This window comes from Scyliorhinus torazame, chromosome 6 (assembly GCF_047496885.1).
Source record: "Scyliorhinus torazame isolate Kashiwa2021f chromosome 6, sScyTor2.1, whole genome shotgun sequence".
Lineage (NCBI taxonomy): Eukaryota > Metazoa > Chordata > Chondrichthyes > Carcharhiniformes > Scyliorhinidae > Scyliorhinus > Scyliorhinus torazame.
The window spans coordinates 188,673,092-188,693,404 of NC_092712.1; the positions used below are offsets into that span (position 1 = coordinate 188,673,092).

At 44.7% G+C, this 20,313-nt stretch overlaps 1 protein-coding gene across 1 annotated transcript in view; it reads left to right on the forward strand.

Moving 5' to 3' along the window:
* LOC140425184 (histone deacetylase 9-like) overlaps window positions 1-20,313 on the forward strand; it is a 1,432,561-nt gene that overhangs the window by 1,339,495 nt on the left and 72,753 nt on the right. The window lies entirely within an intron of this gene.

The following is a 20,313-nucleotide window of genomic DNA, read 5'->3' on the forward strand; positions in this document are numbered from 1 at the left end:
AAACTCCTTTAGCGCCACGCCAGCCGGCGCCGAAAGGTCTTCGCCGGGCGACGTATGCACGGGAGTGTCAGCGGCCTCTCCCGGCATCCCCGCGGATGCGCAGGGGAGGGGGTCTCTTCCGCCTCAGCCATAGTGAAGACCATGGCGAAGGCGGAAGAAAAAGAGTGCCCCCTCGGTACAGGCCCGCCCGCGGATTGGTGGGCCCCGATCGCTGGCCAGGCCACCGTGGGGGCATCCCCCGGGGCCAGATTGCCCCGCGCCCCCCCAGGACACCGGAACCTGCACGCGCCGCCTTGTCCCACCATTCAAAAGGAGGTTTAATCCACGCCGGCGGGCGAGGGTTGACAGCGGTGGGACTTCGGCCCATCGCGGGCCGGAGAATCGCCGGGGGTGGGCCCGCCGAGCTGCGCGATTCCCGCCGACCGGCACGGCGCGATTCCCGCCCCCGCTGAATCTCTGGTGGCAGAGAATTCGGGACACGGCGGGGGCGGGATTCACGCCAGCCCCTGGCGATTCTCCGACCCGGTGGGGGGTCGGAGATTCGCGCCCCAGGTCTCTGTAATGGCTATTGGGACATACATATTTATATCTGTCTGTGTTAACAATTCATTGATTTTGTGAGGAATGCTGCACGTATGCTGCATATATTCAGATGCAGAGCCGTTAACTCTGTCTTTTTACCAATTTTGCACCGTCCAGCATTATGTGCTGGTGCACTTTGAAGTGATTATCAACCCCTTGGAAGACACTGATCTGTCTTCTCTCACCTTCACTTACACTTTCCTGTTGCTACCCTTTGCCATGACTTGCAAGCAGCTTATGCAGATACACCTTGGATGTCTCAAGATGAAAAGAGCAGATGCAGCACCACCGCCATCAGCACCAGCACCAGTCGCAGCACCAATGGCCTCCACATGCCTTCTCCACAAGTCAGAGGGGTTAACAGTGGTGGGATCCAGCTGGAAGAAGGTGCCTCCTTTAGAATAGGGTCTACAGTTAGAGCACCAGCTCTCCTGATTTGCCTGAGCACTAGAGGAGGTGCTATAAGAGGTTCAGGCACTCACGACAGGTCACTGCTGACATCTGCAGCCTTCTGGAACAAAACCTGCTCCCCAGTGAAGCAAGTGGGCATGTGTTGCCAAAGTCCAATAAGATACCTATCACTGTAGAGTCAACACAACCCCATTCCCTTGCCACGAATATCACCCTGGGTCACTGCCTCTTTCCAAGTTGTAGGATGCCTGAGGTCAAATAGCAGAGGTGTGTGTGGATTTGTATTTGCTTGTGTGGTGAGGACAGAAGTGCAACATTTCTGTAAGTGTCTGCGAGGCATGGGTGCAAAAGAGCAATAGTATCATGTGAGAGTACCTTTAAGAAATGGGTGTTTAAGAAATGTACCTTTAAGAAATAGGTGTTTATCAGTGATGTGGGTGGAGCTGGGCTGTCTGTCAGCTTTTTACATTCGTTTTAGGCTGTTTGCTGCAGGGTGTGTTTCAGTTTCATTTTCAGTGTTGGAGCTGAGGCCAGACAGAGCAGGTGTACTGTTGATCTCTCTGCCATGAAAAGACTATCTCTTGATCATTTGGTGAATTCAGAATTATAAATGTTTTCAGTAGTGAATGTAAACCTGATGTGCTTCTATTAAAAGGTGTTTCTTCTGTCTTCTGGATGTTGTTTGGGAAGTTATTAAGGATTACTTAGTGTTGTATTCTTTGGGGGTTGTATTTGAATTGATGGTTGCTAAGATGGTCACTGTATGTTTCAAAAAGGTTAACTTGAATTCATAGAATAAACATTGTTATGCTTTAAAAATACTTTTCCATTGCTGCTGTACCACACCAGTAGAGTGGGCCGTGTGCTCCCCATAACACAATCTATTAAAGGTTGTGGGTCAGGTGAACTCCATGATACACTTTGGGGTTCTCTAAACCCTGGACCATTATAAATTGGTGGCTCGAGGGGGATATAAGCCTATCTATTGGATTGGCTTAGTGAACTTAAAGACAGTGAGGGGTGAGCATATTGTGGTTGCTTTTCAGGGGTGAAATTCTCCGGAAACGGCGCGAAGTCCGCCGACTGGCGCCCAAAACAGCGCAAACCAGACGGGCATCGCGCCGCCCCAAAGGTGTGGAATGCTCCGCATCTTTGGGGGCCGAGCCCCAACATTATGGGCTAGGTCGGCGCTGGAGGATTTTCCGCCCCGCCAGCTGGCGGAAAAGGCCTTTGGTGCCCCGCCAGCTGGCACGGAAATGACATCTCCGGGCGGCGCATGCGCGGGAGCGTCAGTGGCCGCTGACAGCATTCCCGCGCATGCGCAGTGGAGGGAGTCTCTTCCGCCTCCGCCATGGTGGAGACCGTGGCGGAGGCGGAAGGGAAAGAGTGCCCCCACGGCACAGGCCCGCCCGCGGATAGGTGGGCCCCGATCGCGGGCCAGGCCACCGTGGGGGCACCCCCGGGGCCTGATTGCCCCGCGCCTCCCCCAGGGCTCCGGAGCCCGCCCATGCCACCTTGTCCCGCCGGTAAGGTAGGTGGTTCAATTTACGCCGGCGGGACAGGCATTTTAGCGGCGGGACTTCGGCCCATTTGGGCCGGAAAATCGAGCGAGGGGGCCCGCCAACCGGCACAGTGCGATTCCCGCCCCCGCCGAATCTCCGGTGCCGGAGACTTCGGCAACCAGCGGGGCGGGATTCACGCCAGCCCCCGGAGATTCTCCGACCCGGCGGGGGGTCGGAGAATTTCGCCCCAGGTGTGGTATTTTAGTTTAAGTGGGGAGTGTGTTATGGACAATGGCTCTTTCAGAAGCTCAGAGGTGTTTGGGGGTGGAGATGGTCAAGAGACTAAAAGCAGACTGTTAGATTTGGCAAAACCATTGCAGTTAATAATACCTGACAAAATGCGAAAAGGTGAGGTAATTATGGTGGTGGCTAAGCATTTAAAATTGCCTGAGGTACAGTTTGATGGCAAAGATACAGTTGCAGATTAAGCAACCTGAACATGAAAAAGAATTAAAGCAGCTTGAATATGCAATGAGAGAAAAAGAAAGAGAAAGGGAGATACAGATCAGGGAAAAAGAAAAGGAGAGAAAAGAAAGAAACAAAGAAAGAATAGCCCTAGCAGAACAAGAGGAAAGAGATAGAGAGGAAAGGGAAAAAGAGAGAGAGTTTGAACTTCAGAAAATGGATATGAAACATAACAGTCAGTTAAAATTGGCTGACGTAAAGGAAAGCCCAAGTGAAGCGAAGGAGGTGCAAAGGATTGTACAGCCTGATCAAGAGGTGACTGATAAGTAGGTGCCAGATCTCTTTAAAGAATTTACTTGTGTGGGTAAAGTTTACTCATGTGTATCAGGAGGAGCAGGTAAAGAAGTCACAATTTTAAGAGATACGGGGGCTAGTCAATCCTTAATGTTAAGAGATGAGGAATTATGTAGTTTGGGAAGAATGTTGCCTGTAAAGGTGGTAATATGTGGCATACAGGATGAGAGGAGTAGTGTTCCATTATATAAGGTAAGGTTGGAAAGTCCAGTGCAGAGTGGTGAAGTGGTAGTAGGAGTAATAGAGAAACTACCTTGTCCAAGAATACAGTTTATCTTGGGTAATTATATAGTTGGATTGCAGGTGGGAGTGATGCCTACTGTGGTGTATAAGCCAGTGGAAAATCAGACAACTGAAGCGTTGAAGGACGAATATCCTGGGATTTTTCCGGATTGTGTAGTAACAAGGTCGCAAAGTCACAGGTTAAGACAAGAGGAGGAATCAAAGAGTGAAGATGAAGTTGAAGTGCAATTATCAGAAACGATTTTTGATCAGATGGTTGAAAAATAACAAGAACAGGTGGAGGATGAGGCAGATATTTTTAGTTCAGGAAAATTGGCGGAGTTACAACAGAAAGATGGATGTATCAGAAAGCATACACGGAAGAAGAATCTGAGTGTATACCAGAGTGTTATTACCGTAAAAGTAATGTCTTGATTAGAAAATGGAGACCTTTACATATGCAGGCAGATGAAAAGTGGGCAGAAGTTCATCAAGTAGTATTGCCAGTAGGGTATAGAAAGGAGGTGTTGCAACTTGCACATGAGGTACCAGTGGGAGGTGATTTGGGAATAAGGAAAACTCAAGCTAAAATCCAAAAACATTTTTATTGGCCTGGACTACGTAAAGATTAAGTTAAATTTTGTCAATCATGTCACACATGTCAAGTGATAGGGACACCTCAAGCAGTGATCAAACCAGTGCACTTAATACCCATTCCAGCATTTGAGGAACGTTTTACAAGGATCCTAATTGATTGCATAGGACCGCTTCCGAAAACAAAAAGTGGGAATCAATATCTTTTGATGATAATGGATGTGTCTACTAGGTTTCCAGAGGCCATTCCAGTCCATAATAATACAGCTAAAAAGATTGTGGCGGCGTTACTTAAATTCTTTACTAGATATGGATTACCCACTGAAATACAATCGGATCAAGGATCAAATTTTACCTCAAGGTTATTCAAAGAAGTTATGGATAACTTCGGAATAAAACAATTTAAATCAACTGCGTATCATCCAGAATCGCAGGGAGCGTTTGAAAGGTGGCATCAGACATTAAAGACAATGTTGAGGGCTTATTGTCAAGATTATCCAGAGGATTGGGATAAAGGAATTCCAATCATACTGTTTGCAATTAGGGATGCACCTAATGAGTCAACCAAATTTAGTCCATTTGAACTAATTTTTGGCCTGAGGTAAGAGAACCACTTAAATTGATTAAGGAAAAATTGGTGAGTGAGCAATCGGAAATTACATTATTGGATTACGTGTCAAATTTTAAGGAATGATTAAATAGAACAGGCGAATTGGCTGGACATCATTTAAAAGTTGCACAAAATGTGATGAAAAGGGGAGCAAACAAGAAATCCAAAGTTCCTAGTTTTGCCTCTGGAGATAATATTTTAGTGTTGTTACCAGTGGTAGATGAACCTTTAAAAGCAAGGTTTTGTGGACCTTATCAGATTGAAAGGAAATTAAGTGAGGTGAATTATGTGGTAAAAACACCAGATGGAAGGAAGACTCACCGAGTGTGTCATGTGAATATGCTTAAAAGGTACTTTGAAAGGGGAGAGAAAAATGGGGATGTTTTAAAGTGACAAACCAAATCCAGATGACTCTGAATTTGACATACCACAAATTAAATTGGAAAATGAGGATGTTCTTAAAAATTGGGATAAATTGTTGAGTTACCTTCCAGAGGAAAAATGGACTGACCTGAAAGAGTTATTGATATCACATGTGCAAGTTTGTGGAGATAAATTGGGAAGTACTAAAATAGCTAAACATGATGTAGTTGTGGGTAATGCTGTTCCAATCAAACAACATCCAGATAGACTTAACCCTTTAAAATTGGCACAGGTTAGCAAAGAGTTTGAGAGTATGCTTAAAAATGGCATAATTGAAGTGGTTGCAGCCAATGGAGCTCACCCATAGTGATAATACCAAAACTAGACGGTACCCAACGGTTGTGTGTGGACTATAGAAAGGTTAATGCAGTTACAAGAATGGACTCTTATCCTATCCCACGTTTGGAGGATTGTCCCACTTTCTCAATGCAATCAGCTTTTATTTCCAAACTGGATTTACTTAAAGGTTACTGGCAGGTACATTTATCCAAAAGGGTGAAGGAGATTTCAGCTTTTGTGACTCCAGATGGTATATACCAATTCAAAGTTATGCCATTTGGTATGAAAAACGCCCCAGCCACATTTCACTGGTTAACTAATACAGTCGTTTCAGGATTACCAATTGTGCGGTATGCATAGACGATCTGATAATTTTCAGCCAGACATGGAAAGAACATTTAAAACATTTAATGGAGTTATTCGATAGACTTCAGGAGCGGGTTTGGTGATAAACCTAGCCAAAAGTGAATTTTGAAAAGCCCAAGTCACTTTCGACAATCGGACGGGGTTGAATGGTCCCATGGGATCTGAAAAAAAAAGTTATTGGGGAGTTTCCGATACCCTCGACACAACAGGAAATAATGCGATTTCTTGGTATGAGTGAATTTTACCAGAAATTTGTACTGAATTTCAGCAGTGTGGTCGCTCCACTGAAGGACTTGCTCAAGAAGCGTAAAAAATGTCAGTGGACAGCCGACTTTCAACAGGCATTTGACATCCTGAAAGCTGTGATAACCAATGCTCCTGTGTTGGAGAATTGCAAGGGACTCTGTAATCAGATTGAACTAAAGTATCTGACTTTAAAGAGAAATGCTGAGGCGTAGAGGAATGGATGGATTTTGCAAAGACATTCTTATTCAAATAGACTGTCAGTCGAGACGGATTTCAGTTGGAGGAAGAAGAACGAAAAAAAAGGGACTATATTATTATTCCTGTTTGTGTGTGTTGTTTTTTTAAATGAAAAGGTATATTTACTGTGTGCATTTCTTAAAGGATAGTGAAAAGGTGAAAAATGAAACCATCTTGAAGTTGATGGTTTATTTTTTTTTCTTGGGGGAGGTTTCATGTGAGAGTACCATTTAAGAAATGGGTGTTTAAGAAATGTACCTTTAAGAAATAGGTGTTTATCAGTGATGTCAGAGAGTGGGTGGAGCTGGGCTGTCTGTCAGCTTTTTACTTTCAGTTTTTGCTGCAGGGTGTGTTTCAGTTTCGTTTTCAGTTTTGGAGCTGAGGCCAGACAGAGCAGGTGTACTGTTGATCTCTGTGCCATGAAAAGACTATCTCTTAATCATTTGGTGAATTCAGAATTATAAATATTTTCAGTAGTGAATGTAAACCTGATGTGCTTCTGTTGAAAGGTATTTCTTCTGTCTTATGGATGTTGTTTGGGAAGTTATTAAGGATTACTTTGTGTTGTATTCTTTGGGGGTTGTATTTGAATTGATGTTTGCTAAGATGGTCACTATATGTTTCAAAAAGGTTAACTTGAGTTCATAGAATAAACATTGTTTTGCTTTAAAAAAAACCTTTCCATTTCTGCTGTACCACACCTGTAGAGTGGGCCGTGTGCTCCCCATACCACAATCTATTAAAAGTTGTGGGTCAGGTGAACTCCACAATACACTTTGGGGTTCTCTAAACACTGGCCCATAACAATAGGATGAGGGTGAGTGTTGACTATCTAGATGGAGATGTAAGGTGCCTGCTGTGAAGCTGCAAGGTGTGTTGTTCTGAGGTGTGCAATGCAGGAGACTGTCATGAAAGGCACAGTGTCGGGGCCTGACATCTGAAAGCGTTATGCCATTTACTTGTCCTCCTGAAGTCCTAGATCTCCCTGGTGCACTGTTTCCAAGTTAGAGTGATCACACTTTTGTTGACTTCACCTGTTTGGTTGAAGGGATTGTCCTCTCCCTCTCAGGGTGAGAGACCCGGGAGCAGCATTCCCAGGTCTCCTTTCTGTTGCTGTAGTTGCTGCATCCTGAAAAATGCATGTGCTGGTTTGCCATTGTAATTCATTTTGTAATCCTTTCCATTAGAAATCCTTCCTTTGACAGAACAGATGTGTCATCCTTTATTGGTCGGGCAACTTGGAGACAGAATACTAATGCTGTGGCTCTTGGAAGGAGCCTCAGCAAAGTCTTACTATTTGGACTCCCAAGGCACAAATGGTCCTGCTGTTCCAGCAGGCACTAAGTTGACAAAATTTGGCTCTCTGATACAAACCTTGTTAAAACATTTTTTATCCATTCATGAGATGTCTCTTCATTGGCTGGGTCAGTGTTTGTAATCAATTCCTAATTATCCTTCCTCCGAGTGTCTTGCTAGGCCATTTCAGTCCATAAAACCATCCAATTCCAATAGCGCAGAAATAGACCATTCAACCTATCGAGTCTGCACAGACCCTCGGAAAGAGCACCCTACCTACACCCATTGCCCTACCCTGTACCCGTAACCTCATCTAACCTACACATCATTGGAGACTAAGGAGAAATTTAGCATAGCCAATCCACCTAACCTGCGCATCATTGGACTATGGGAGTAAACCGGATCAGCCAGAGGAAACCCACGTAGACACGAGGAAAACGTGCAAGCTCCACCCAGACAGTCACCCAAGGCCGGAAGATTTATTTTATTGAATTCAAGTTTCACAATCTGTTATTGTGGGATTCGGTCCCCTGGGTCTCTGGATTACTAGTCCAGTGACGGCCTCTCCATCACCATTTGAGAAATTCTGCTTCCTATTCTCCTATTCCTTTGCTTCCCAAGAAGATCAGATTAACCCATATTTGCAGAGCCTGCAACTGCTGGACAGCTTTGTTCTTCTCTGTAGCTGTTGCTGTCTTCCTTTGCCAAGTTGCAAGCCTCAATAAATGCAACTATTTGCTTCTCTTGAGAATTATTCAACATACTATCATTTTTGTGATGGAGTCCAATATGTGTATAACATACAATCTTATCACTGGATAGGTTTCTCCTGTCAATGATCTTCCTAAAGCTTCGTTGTACCTAAGACAACGCCATGAATATTCTGTCATTGTTGAGGGTTCTCATGTTGACCATCTACAAATCGAGACAAATATATTCAAGATAGTTTAATAAATTGCACAGGCATTGCCCATTCAAAAAGACATCTAAAAAGTTAAATTGGCCCCAGACAATTTTCTGGCATCCAAAGCAGCTATTTAAAAAGAATATTAGATGCCTTGCATATGCTATTGGGGGATGTATTTCCTGTTTTCAGTCCCTTTCAAGCAATTGCACCACACTGGAAGAGCAGACATTCTTCTGGCTGAGAATGTGACCTGGCATGTGGTCATCACCAAAAAGGCTAAGACGCTTTTCTTAACCTTGATGTGCTGCCAATGGAGAGAGGATTCCCAAGAGACATTGTTGGTCTGCAAGCAGCCCCTTTATTATTGTCCTGACGGCCCTCCCTGCTTCTCCCATGCCTGAAACTTTCCTGAAGACTGATGCCGGCAAAGCAAGCACCCAAAACCCATTCTGCCGAAATGCAACTTCCCGCTGTTCGTGGAGGCATGATGGATATTGGCGGCACACCAAAATAAATGCAATGGAACCTGAGACACAATTTCACAATTTCCAGTCAGCCTTCAACTTGTCAGTTGAGGTGTGCACTCTTTGTTCTGGACACAAAAATAGGCATTGATCACCAAAACGTAATTTCGTCAAACAACCCTGTTTTCCTCAGAGTAGGTGCAATTTTCACTTTGATGAATTCTACCCAATGTATTTAACCTCTAAAAGGAAGGTTCGGCAAAAGTCTGTCCTTTCTTCCAAATTTAATTGAGTGAAACTTTAAATTACCAGTCTGACTCGACCTTATCTTTGAGCATTTGTTTATCTTGGCATGACAGATCCAAGATGTTAATGATGCATAATCAGCAACAAGTGTGTAACACAAAACATTTAGTCATCTCTATCAAAACTTAATCTCAAAACCTTAAATTACTCAATCAACATCAATTATGTAGATTAATTCAAAGAAAGGTCACCATAAATATCAATTTAATGTCTCTGATTTGGCGCAGTACACATATTTTCACGAAGCATTATTATTATTTATGCTTCACAACAAAGGATAACCCATAATATTTCTCTGAGACCATAACACTGCAAAAGCTATCAATGACTCTTCCTTAGTTTGACTTTAAACCTTAGCCCTTGCCTTTGTGATAATGGCCCATGTTTCATAGTTAGTCGTGAAATAAAGGTGCATACCTTCCATCTTGAGAAAACGAGGCCAAATCATTATCGCAGACTTTATAAAATTCTTTCACGGGATATCAGCATTGATGGCAAGCCCATTATTTGTTGCTAATCCCTAATTATCCTTCAGAGAGTGGTGGTGAACCGTTTTCTTGAACTCTGCAGGTAGCGGGGGGGGGGGTTGTTGACACAGTTACAGCGAAGGAACTGTGATATAGTTCCAGGTCAGGATGATGTGTGGCTTAGAGGAGAGTTTACAGGTGTTGGCATAACTGCTGCTCATTTCTAACTTTATGAAGGACATTGATGAAGTAGCTGAAGGTGGTTAGGCCTAGGGCACATTTGCAACAATGACCTGGGGCTGAGAAGATTGGCCTCCAACAATCACAACTATCTTCCTTTGTGCTAGGTATGACTCCAACCAGTTGAGAGTTTCCCGCATAATTTCCATTGTCTTCAAATTTACTCAGGCTCCTTGATGCATACTCAGTCAAATGTTGCCTTGGTGTCAAAGTCAGTCACTCTCATCTCACCTCATGAATTCAACTATTTTGTCCATGTTTGGCTCAAAGCTGTAATGAGCTGAAGAGCCAAGAGGCCCTACTGAAACATAAACTGAGCATCATGGAGCAGGTTATTGCTGTGTAAGTGCTATTTGACAAAACTTGAAATGACATCTTCCATCGCTTTGTGATGATCGAGAATAGGCCGATGGGGCAGTCATTGGCCATATTTGACTTGTCCTGCCTTATGTGGAGAGGACAGAACTAGGCAAACTTCCACATTGCTGGGTAGATGCCAATGTTGCAGGTTGTTACGACTGGTCCCGGATGAGGTACCCAGATTTGTTGCCCTCCGTCCTCTTTGTGGGTACTATCTTGGCACCAGCCCCAATTTATTAAATTCAGGATGGGATACCCCCACAATTGTAATGATCCTGGATGAGGAGGGATGAACTATCTCCCTTTATTCAATTCTTCAGTTGGTCGCAACAAAATCCTTTGGTCAAAAAGGATCCATTCCCTTGCAGATACCTTTTCTGAATGCCAATATATTTATGTTTTGCAGGGGCCAATTTAACCAGGCTATCTTGAGGTAAAGAAAGAATGAGTATATTAGCTGTGGAATGTGAGGAATATACTTAAACACATGCACATGCATTCACACAGATTAGAAATGAGAAGTGAGTCCAAAAATAAGTTTTAAAAATATGTACAAATCAACCTTTAACTTCTCCATGAGGAGTAGATGATGAAAGGTTGGAAACTTTTGAGATTCATGATTCCAGTTAGGCTGACTTCAGCAGTTGAGTAGTTGGTTTCAGAATTCCAAGGACCTACACTTAAGCTGAAAAGTTGTCCTGCTTCCTTTTCAGCTTGGCTTTGCTGATTTGGCTTGCTTCAGCAATCATAGAGACAGCAAAACTTGTATTTTCACCTGCCAGGGAAGGGAAGGATTCTGCTGTCTTTTTGTTTCAGTGTCACACACTCTGACACACCCAGCACTAGTCCACACTGACCAGGATTTTCATCTGGCTTTTTATCCCAGTCTTCTGTATATTCCTGGTAGATGAAAATCCACAAACTAGTCTAGGACTTGGGTGGCGTGGTAGCACAATGGTTAGCACTGTTGCTTCACAGCACCAGGGTCCCAGGTTCGATTCCTGGCTTGGGCCACTGTCTGTGCAGAGTCTGTACATTCTCCCCGTGTCTGTGTAGGTTTCCTCTGGGTGTTCCGGTTTCCACCACATGCTGGTTGGGTGAATTGGACTTTCTGAATTCTCCCTCAGTGAACCTGAAAAGACGCCGGAATATGGTGACTAGGGGCTTTTCACGGTACCTTCATTACTATGTTAATGTAAACCTACTTGTGACAATAAGAATAAGGAAGAAAAGGACTTAATTTATAGGATTTAATTCCTGCTGAGATGATAATCAGCTTCCATTATCTCCACAGGAGATGGCAGGTCATGTTTGCATGTTTCTTGCTTTCAAATGTCTGCCTGAGACAGGGTGTGTTATTTTATTGTCTAGCTTTTGGTATCACCAACACTGGAGCAATTCAGACAGTGACTGAAACTACATTCCAAGAATTTACATCCTCAGCTATCTTTGACTTGTATGTCCATTTGTAAATACACTTGTCATGTTAAAAAGTTCAATATGTCCATATGTAAGTGGTGGTTTTTCTACATCATCATGATGAGGTGTCCTACAACAGTGTGGCAAGGGGCATAGCTAGTTCTGGAGCACAACTCTTTAGTACACTGTTGGAATTTTGTCAGGGCCTCTCGCCTTGGCTGTATCCAGTTCTTTCAGTCATTTCTTGATATCACGTAGAGTGGATTGAATTGGCTGAAGATTGGCATCTGTGATTTTGGGGACCTCGGAAGGAAGTCGACCCACGGACGTCTGGGAAGACCCTCACCAATAAATTCTGGTGGAGAGGAAACCCGAGACACTACACGTGTAGTGTCTCCCACCCGCCCTCCTCCTCTAACCTAATAATAAAACCCATTGGTCTGAGGTAAGTACCATATTTTATTATATTATATTATTATTTTTTATAAAAAATTTAATTTAGTTGTTAGCCAGATCTTGGTAGAAAGTTAGAGGAATGGCAGGGAAGGGAGTGCAATGTTCCTCCTGCAGGATGTTTGAGGTGAGGGATGCAGTTAGTGTCCCTGCTGATTTTACCTGCAGGAAGTGCTGCCATCTCCAGCTCCTCCAAGACCGAGTTAGGGAACTGGAGCTGGAGTTGGAAGAATTTCGGATCATTCGGGAGGCAGAAGGGGTCATAGATAGCAGCTTCAGGGAATTAGTTACACCAAAGATTGGAGATAGGTGGGTAACTGTAAGAGGGACTGGGAAAAAGCAGTCAGTGCAGGGATCCCCTGCGGTCGTTCCCCTGAGAAAACAGTATACCGCTTTGGATACTTGTGGGGGGGGGGACTTACCAGGGGTAAGCCATGGGATACGGGCCCCTGGCACGGAGTCTGTCCCTGTTGCTCAGAAGGGAAGGGGGGAGAGGAGCAGAGCATTAGTAATTGTGGACTCTATAGTCAGGGGCACAGATAGGAGATTTTGTGGGAGCGTGAGAGACTCACGTTTGGTATGTTGCCACCCAGGTGCAAGGGTACGTGATGTCTCGGATCGTGTTTTCCGGGTCCTTAGGGGGGAGGGGGAGCAGCCCCAAGTCGTGGTCCACATTGGCACTAACGACATAGGTAGGAAAGGGGACAAGGATGTCAGGCAGGCTTTCAGGGAGCTAGGATGGAAGCTCTTAACTAGAACAAATAGAGTTGTTATCTCTGGGTTGTTGCCCGTGCCATGTGATAGTGAGATGAGGAATAGGGAGAGAGAGCATTTAAACACGTGGCTACAGGGATGGTGCAGGCGGGAGGGATTCAGATTTCTGGATAACTGGGGCTCTTTCTGGGGAAGGTGGGACCTCTACAGACAGGATGGTCTACATCTGAACCTGAGGGGCACAAATATCCTGGGGGGGAGATTTGTTAGTGCTCTTTGGGGGGGGTTTAAACTAATGCAGCAGGGGCATGGGAACCTGGATTGTAGTTTTAGGGTAAGGGAGAATGAGAGTATAGAGGTCAGGAGCACAGATTTGACGTCGCAGGAGGGGGCCAGTGTTGAGGTAGGTGGTTTGAAGTGTGTCTACTTCAATGCCAGGAGTATACGAAACAAGGTAGGGGAACTGGCAGCATGGGTTGGTACCTGGGACTTCGATGTTGTGGCCATTTCGGAGACATGGATAGAGCAGGGACAGGAATGGATGTTGCAGGTTCCGGGGTTTAGGTGTTTTAGTAAGCTCAGAGAAGGAGGCAAAAGAGGGGGAGGTGTGGCGCTGCTAGTCAAGAGCAGTATTACGGTGGCGGAGAGGATGCTAGATGGGGACTCTTCTTCCGAGGTAGTATGGGCTGAAGTTAGAAACAGGAAAGGAGAGGTCACCCTGTTGGGAGTTTTTTATAGGCCTCCTAATAGTTCTAGGGATGTAGAGGAAAGGATGGCGAAGATGATTCTGGATAAGAGCGAAAGTAACAGGGTAGTTATTATGGGAGACTTTAACTTTCCAAATATTGACTGGAAAAGATATAGTTCGAGTACAATAAATGGGTCGTTTTTTGTACAGTGTGTGCAGGAGGGTTTCCTGAAACAATATGTTGACAGGCCAACTAGAGGCGAGGCCACTTTGGATTTGGTTTTGGGTAATGAACCAGGCCAGGTGTTGGATTTGGAGGTAGGAGAGCACTTTGGGGACAGTGACCACAATTCGGTGACGTTTACGTTAATGATGGAAAGGGATAGGTATACACCGCAGGGTAAGAGTTATAGCTGGGGGAAGGGCAATTATGATGCCACTAGACGTGACTTGGGGGGGATAAGGTGGAGAAGTAGGCTGCAAGTGTTGGGCACACTGGATAAGTGAGGCTTGTTCAAGGATCAGCTACTGCGTGTTCTTGATAAGTATGTACCGGTCAGACAGGGAGGAAGGCGTCGAGCGAGGGAACCGTGGTTTACCAAGGAAGTGGAATCTCTTGTTAAGAGGAAGAAGGAGGCCTATGTGAAGGTGAGGTGTGAAGTTTCAGTTGGGGCGAAGGATAGTTACAAGGTAGCGAGGAAGGATCTAAAGAGAGAGCTAAGACGAGCAAGGAGGGGACATGAGAAGTATTTGGCAGGAAGGATCAAGGAAAACCCAAAAGCTTTCTATAGGTATGCCAGGAATAAGCGAAGGACTAGGGAAAGAGTAGGACCAGTCAAGGACAGGGATGGGAAATTGTGTGTGGAGTCTGAAGAGATAGGCGAGATACTAAATGAATATTTTTCGTCAGTATTCACTCAGGAAAAAGATAATGTTGTGGAGGAGAATGCTGAACCCCAGGCTAATAGAATAGATGGCATTGAGGTACGTAGGGAAGAGGTGTTGGCAATTCTGGACAGGCTGAAAATAGATAAGTCCCCGGGACCTGATGGGATTTATCCTAGGATTCTCTGGGAGGCCAGGGAAGAGATTGCTGGACCTTTGGCTTTGATTTTTATGTCATCATTGGCTACAGGAATAGTGCCAGAGGACTGGAGGACAGCAAATGTGGTCCCTTTGTTCAAAAAGGGGAGCAGAGACAACCCCGGCAACTATAGACGGGTGAGCCTCACGTCTGTAGTGGGTAAAGTCTTGGAGGGGATTATAAGAGACAAGATTTATAATCATCTAGATAGGAATAATATGATCAGGGATAGTCAGCATGGCTTTGTGAAGGGTAGGTCATGCCTCACAAACCTTATTGAGTTCTTTGAGAAGGTGACTGAACAGGTAGATGAGGGTAGAGCAGTTGATGTGGTGTATATGGATTTCAGCAAAGCGTTTGATAAGGTTCCCCACGGTAGGCTATTGCAGAAAATACGGAGGCTGGGGATTTAGGGTGATTTAGAGATGTGGATCAGAAATTGGCTAGCTGAAAGAAGACAGAGGGTGGTGGTTGATGGGAAATGTTCAGAATGGAGTACAGTCACAAGTGGAGTACCACAAGGATCTGTTCTGGGGCCGTTGCTGTTTGTCATTTTTATCAATGACCTAGAGGAAGGCGCAGAAGGGTGGGTGAGTAAATTTGCAGACGATACTAAAGTCGGTGGTGTTGTCGATAGTGTGGAAGGATGTAGCAGGTTACAGAGGGATATAGATAAGCTGCAGAGCTGGGCTGAGAGGTGGCAAATGGAGTTTAATGTCGAGAAGTGTGAGGTGATTCACTTTGGAAGGAATAACAGGAATGCGGAATATTTGGCTAATGGAAAAGTTCTTGAAAGTGTGGATGAGCAGAGGGATCTAGGTGTCCATGTACAGAGATCCCTGAAAGTTGCCACCCAGGTTGATAGGGTTGTGAAGAAGACCTATGGAGTGTTGGCCTTTATTGGTAGAGGGATTGAGTTCCGGAGTCGGGAGGTCATGTTGCAGCTGTACAGAACTCTGGTACGGCCGCATTTGGAGCATTGCGTACAGTTCTGGTCACCGCATTATAGGAAGGACGTGGAGGCTTTGGAGCGGGTGCAGAGGAGATTTACCAGGATGTTGCCTGGTATGGAGGGAAAATCTTATGAGGAAAGGCTGATGGACTTGAGGTTGTTTTCGTTGGAGAGAAGAAGGTTAAGAGGAGACTTAATAGAGGCATACAAAATGATCAGGGGGTTGGATAGGGTGGACAGTGAGAGCCTTCTCCTGCGGATGGAAATGGCTGGCACGAGGGGACATAACTTTAAACTGAAGGGTAATAGATATAGGACAGAGGTCAGAGGTAGGTTCTTTACGCAAAGAGTAGTGAGGCAGTGGAATGCCCTACCTGCTACAGTAGTGAACTCGCCAACATTGAGGGCATTTAAAAGTTTATTGGATAAACATATGGATGATAATGGCATAGTGTAGGTTAGATGGCTTTTGGTTCGGTGCAACATCGTGGGCTGAAGGGCCTGTACTGCGCTGTATTGTTCTTTGTTCTATGTTCTATGAGGCTGAAATGAATCATCCACTCAGCATGGCACTTCTGGCTGAAGATGGTTGCAAATGTTTCAGTCTTGTCTTTTGCACTGACATGCTGGGCTGTCCCATCATCTTTGAAGATTGAAGTGTTGATTATCCATCACCGTTAAAAACTAGATGTGTCAGGACTAGCGAACCTTGATCTGATCTATTGGTTGTGAGATCACTTAGCTCTGTCTATCGCATGTTGTTTACAGTGTTCAGCATGAATGTAGTCCTATCTTGTAGCTTGACCAGGTTGGCACCAATATTTTGGTATGTCAGGTACTGCTCCTAGCATGCTGTCCTGCACTATCATTGGACGAGATGATTCCCTGGCTTGATCGTAATGGTAGGATATTTCAAGCCATGAATTTACAGATTACGGTTGAATATAATCTTGCTGCTGCTGGATGTGTTCTGAATCTGTCCCATCTAGCATAGTGGTAGTGCCATACAACATGATGGACAGTATCCTCAGTGTGAAGATGAGACCTGATCTCCATAAGGACTGTATGGTGTCGCTCCAACCAGTCCTGTTATGGACAGATGCTTCTGCAATAGGTCGGACTAGCTGAAGTAATTTTTTTCCCCTTTTTTGTTTTCCCACACCACCTGATTCAGGCCAATCTGGCAGCAAAATCCTTCAGAACTTAGTCAGCTCGATCAATAGTGATGTTACCAAGCTACCTTTGGTGATGGGTATTGAAGTCCCTCACACAGAATATATTCTGTGCCCTTGCTACCTTCAGTTTTACTTCCAAGTGGTGTTCATTATGGAGGAGCAGAGATTTATGATTGAGGAAAGGTGGTAGGTCGGTGGTAATCAGCAGGAGGTTTCATTTTCCGCATTCAAACTGACGCAATAAGACTGCATGGGGTCTGCAGTCAATGTTGAGGACACCCTGTGCCTCCCCCTTCTGATTGTATACCATGTGCTGCCAGCTCTGGTGAATGTGTCCTGCCAGTAATAGAACAGATAGAGGAGTCTGGGGTACTGGCTGTAAGGTATGATTCAATGAGTATGATTATATCAGGTTTTGTTTGCCGAGTCTATGGAACATCTCTCCTAATTTTGGCACTAAGTCCCCAGATGTTAGTGAAGAGTACTTTGCAAAGTTGGCTGAGGAGGGTGTCTTATTTTCATGCCGAGGTGGATGTTGCATGGTACGTATAATTTATTTCCTTTTTGACTTTTCTATCGAGGTTTGGTCCAATTATGTGCCTTGCTGTGCCATTTGAGAGGGCAATTAAGAGTGAACCACATTGCTGTGGGTCTAGAGTCACATGCAGGACAGATCGCGTAAGATCAGCAGATATTTGCCCCCACAAGATAGTGGGCTAGATTCTCCGTTCCTGCGTTAGGTGCTGACGCCATCGGAGGATCCGTGGAGTTCCACAACGGAAGCATCGGCATCACATCTGCACCGATTCCGCTACCATTGAAGGACTAGTACCGGTGCCGCGTGGAACACCCGCAGAACACACGTAAAATGGTGGGGGAATTGCCAGGTCCATGATGGACACGCGCAGACCTGGCAAGCTGCAGCCATGCGTACACTTACACCCCCCGCACACGCACCAATCGCATCCGAAAAGCTGGCACAGGTCGTGCTGGATGCGTACCCATCCACCCCGACCCCACAGCCCACCTCCTGGCCAACCTCCCAAACTCCCCCCAGCTCTGGCAGAAGCCCCCCATCCCGGCCAGCGGCACGACTGTTGCCGCTAGACACTGTCCATATGCCCTCTCACTCTCTCCGCAGCCACCACACCAGGTTCACGACTGTTGAGACCATGTGTGAACGGTGCCATCAGAGGTTGAGCATCATGGGTGGGTCCGATAATGAGGTGCAAATGCGATTGCAATCACGCGCGGTGCAGGTCGCAATGACGCCGATTTGGAGGGGGAAACCAACGTCAAACTGGTGCCTGCCGCAATTTCAGCGTCAGGAGCTATTCTCCACCTGATCGCCATTCCCGATTTTGGTGTCGGGCAGCGCAGAATCCCGGCCAGTGAATCTGATGGATTTTTATGACAATCCACTAGTTTCATGCTCACCATTGCTGAGATTAGCTTTTAATTCGGGGAGGCCGGTACGGGAATTGAACACACTCTGCTGGTGTTCTGCATTACAAGCCAGCTGTCTTAGCCCACTGTGTTAAACCAGTCCCGTTTCATCTATGAAAACTGCAACAGTACACCCTGCGCAGGTCATCTCTGACAGAAACATGTGAATTTCCACCTTTAACTGCTCATGCAAATGCTAGACTTTGCTGTCAGTTTTATCCAATAATAATAGTGAGCACTGTCAGTTTTGCTGTTATTTGCTACGACACACTTCACCCAATGCTTGATTTTATGGCTATATGATAGCTATTTAGTCTAATTTTTGTCAAAATCTTCAACCTAGTCACTCATTAGACTCCATGTTAAACATTACTACTGTCTTTCTCATTTTGATTTATAGCATGAGTCAAGGAGTACACTTGAGACAAAGAATTAGCAGCTGCAGTCTCAAACAGGCTATTTAGCTGCAGGAAACAGGCTGGTTTCACATTACAAATGAAATTGGAATAGCCCACCTCTCAGTCGTGCTTTTTAACTCACTCATTAACAAGAATATTCTTAGGTGAGATGGAAGCATCAGTATGACGGTTGTCTCCACCGGATGGAACTGTAGCAAAAGAAGGTATGGTCTAGATTGATCATTCTGCAAAACGGCACATGAATCTTGAGAAACGGAATATTGACTTGGTTCCTCCCCTCCCGCACCTGAATATCACAATATTAGGTTTCATAATATATTTGTGAGAAAAATAAAAGCTACAGTACAATCTAATATTTCAAAAAACATGCAGCCATTGCTTAAGTTTTGCTGTCGAGGTTAATTATATTATTCAACTTGCAGTTTAGTTTAGTTTAGTTTATCTAATCTCAGTATTAGATGTTCATTCCCTGAATCCATCATTCTACATGTTACAAACGACATGTTGTTTCAATTTAGGGGTAAAAATAATTCAAAATACAAATGACAAAAACTACTTTCACAGATGAATTGATTTTCAATGCAACTAAACAATTAGATGCACTGAAACATTGCCCATATAACTTTTAAAAAGTGTTGTATTTGACACCGTAGCACAATAGTATATTTAACATTGATGGGTTGGTGGAATGGGCAGACAGGTGGCAAATGAAGTTTCAACGTGGAGAAGTGTGAGATGATTCATTTTGATCGGAAGAACATGGAGAGACAATATAGAATAAGTGGTACAACTCGATAGGGTATGCAGGAGCAGAGCTGGACTTGGGTTTACATGTCAATAAGTCATTAATTGCGGGGAAAGGCGGAGAGAGCTAATAAAGCAAACAGTATCCTAGGCTTTATTAATAGAGGAATAGAGTGCCAGAGCAAGAAGGTTATGCTGAACTTGAATCAGACACTAGTTAAGCTTCAGCTGGAATATTGTGTGCAGTTCTGGGTGCTGCACAATAGGAAAGATGTAAACACATTGGAGAAAGTGTGAAAGAAGTTTTCAAGAATGGTTCCATGGATGAGAAACTTCAGTTATGAAGATAGATTGTAGAAGTTGGGACAGTTCTCCTTGAAAAGGAGAAGGCTAAGAGGAGGTTTGATAGAGCCATTCAAAATTGTGAGGGGGCTGGACAGAGTAGATAGGGAGAAACGGCTTGCAGTTGTAAAAGGATCAAGAACAAGAGGGCTGGGATGTGAGAAAAAAAATATTTTCTCACAGTGAGTGGTTCGGATCTGGAATGTACTGCGTGGAAATGTGGCGGAGGCAAGTTCAATGGAGGCATTTGATTAATTTGATGATTATTTGAATGGAAACAATGTGCAGGGTTACAGGGAAAAGGGAATAGCACTAAGTCATAATGCTCATTTGGAGACCCAAAGCAGATGTGATAAGAAATGGCCTACTTCTCCACAATAACCATTCTGTGATTGTAGAATAATATTGTGCTGTGTTAAAAATTTGTAACAGTAAAGCATAAGACCATTGGGGCTCCAACACATTGTCACAGAGATTCTTTGTTGCAGATTCAAGCCAGATTTAAAAAGAACAGGTCATAGTTTTAGCTGCTAAGAGCACATCAAG